Consider the following 2,216-nt stretch of genomic DNA (forward strand, 5'->3'; position numbering starts at 1 on the left):
TCTAAATCTCCGTCTTTAGTTATCTTCAGTAAAATTTGAGGAGAACTTGGATTTCCTCACACAACATATGTTGTATAAAGTATACTTTTTACTTTGTGTAGCTTTGGGGTTGATCCTAATTTAGGACTGTTTGCATCCTAAAAATACTACTGTGAAGGATTAATTGAGTGAAAAGAGAATCATTGTGGCTGGAAATAAAAAGATAGTGAGATTTTGAAAGAGATAAGGAATGCTTGCAGTGAATGAACTAAAGTCCTTTGAACCAGAGTTGCTAATGCTCCCAAGTGGCAAGAAGTTGGGTTTTGGGCCAGGTCTTCTGTCTTCCATTGAGGTCACCATCACCTGTTATTGTTAGCATCTTTTGAGTAACTGTTTTCCACTGGTTAGCTCTCTGCTAAATGGGTTTAATCTAAATCTCCGTCTTTAGTTATCTTCAGTAAAATTTGAGGAGAAAAAAAAAGAGCAGCAGTCCCAATATAATCAGAAAAACTTGTCCATGTGTGGGTGGGTGGGGTGGGTGAAGTCGCTCAGTCGTGTCCGACTCTTTGCGACCCCATGGACTGTAGCCTACCAGGCTCCTCCCTCCATGGGATTCTCCAAGCAAGAGTACTGTCCATATGTAATGGCTCCCAAATATACCAATGTGTTCTCACTCCATCCTCTCTTCACACCTACTGTTTTAACTTTGGTATATTCTTTTCTTTCCAAATTCAAATAATTTTTTGTATGTTCATCTAGTCTTTACAGATTTGAGTATAAATGTTCTCTGCTATGATCAGTCTGAGTTTTTTTTTCCCACAAACCCAGTAATACATTTCTTTTGATCTTAGATTCTCCCATTGCTTGCATGACTAAAGCCATCACTGATACCAGTTCAGCATTTATATAAAAAGCTTCATTCTTATGTTAAAATATTATGTCTATTGAAATTATATTGAGCTCTTTTTACAATACACTTGTCATTTCTTCTTGTTCTATAGCATTTCAGATGCTGCTGCTAAGATTTATTAGCAGGCAACAGAAGTTTTACTTTCAGCATTCTCCTTAATATTCCCTCAAAATGAGTGATTTTTTTTTCCACTAAGTACTGTATCTCATGTTGCATGAGTTCACTGAAAGTTTCACGATGGTAAAAATGTTTATGCAGTGACACGTGTGTTTTACTTTTACTTGAAAACAGCCTTTCACTTCCTTCATTACTAGTTTGGATTCTTAGTAGTTGAAGATCATATCCTGTATTTTTAAGCAGCTGCTAAGAAAGCTTATAGAATGTTATTCTTGAGTAGCAACTGTAATTTTTCTTCTATAGTTAATTTTGAAAAAAACTTAAGTTGCTTCATTTCTTAGATAGTAATAAAAAGGATGAACTATAAATCCCCATGTTAAAAAATAAATTCTTCTAATTCTGATAACCTAAGTTTTTAAAAATTGAGTGCTTCACACTCATAAAGCACCTGTTTGTTCCTAGATTTTGCCTGTTTTTGCACATTGACTTCAGAGAAGGCAATGGCAACCCACTCCAGTACTAACCTGATAGTTTAACTCTTGGGGTTTACTTTTGTCAAGACTATCGCAATAACAATATAATTTTCTTTTAAATCACCTGTTATATAAAGGAAGAGATATGAGTATAAAAAAGTGAGTACTCAATGTTAGATAACCTGTTTCCTATAAAATATTGTAACTATTTTAATGTTATTTTGTTCAAGTACTTATATAGTAATTTGAAAGTGGCTTCTAAGTCTTTGAGATCTTTTTTTTTTTCTAATTTTATTTTATTTTTAAACTTTACATAATTGTATTAGTTTTGCCAAATATCAAAATGAATCCGCCGCAGGTATACATGTGTTCCCCATCCTGAACCCTCCTCCCTCCTCCCTCCCCATACCATCCCTCTGGGTCGTCCCAGTGCACTAGCCCCAAGCATCCAGTATCGTGCTTCGAACCTGGACTGGCAACTCGTTTCTTACATGATATTTTACATGTTTCAGTGCCATTCTCCCAAATCTTCCCACCCTCTCCCTCTCCCACAGAGTCCATAAGACTGTTCTATACATCAGTGTCTCTTTTGCTGTCTCGTACACCGGGTTATTGTTACCATCTTTCTAAATTCCATATATATGCGTTAGTATACTGTATTTATGTTTTTCCTTCTGGCTTACTTCACTCTGTATAATAGGCTCCAGTTTCATCCACCTCATTAGAACTGATTCAAA

The 2,216-nt window shown here is 35.6% G+C and overlaps 1 protein-coding gene across 1 annotated transcript in view; it reads left to right on the top strand.

Moving 5' to 3' along the window:
* Positions 1-2,216, top strand: part of AHI1 (Abelson helper integration site 1) — a 218,121-nt gene that overhangs the window by 60,398 nt on the left and 155,507 nt on the right. The window lies entirely within an intron of this gene.

This window comes from Bison bison, unplaced genomic scaffold, assembly GCF_000754665.1.
Source record: "Bison bison bison isolate TAMUID 2011002044 unplaced genomic scaffold, Bison_UMD1.0 scf7180017864198, whole genome shotgun sequence".
Taxonomy (NCBI): domain Eukaryota; kingdom Metazoa; phylum Chordata; class Mammalia; order Artiodactyla; family Bovidae; genus Bison; species Bison bison.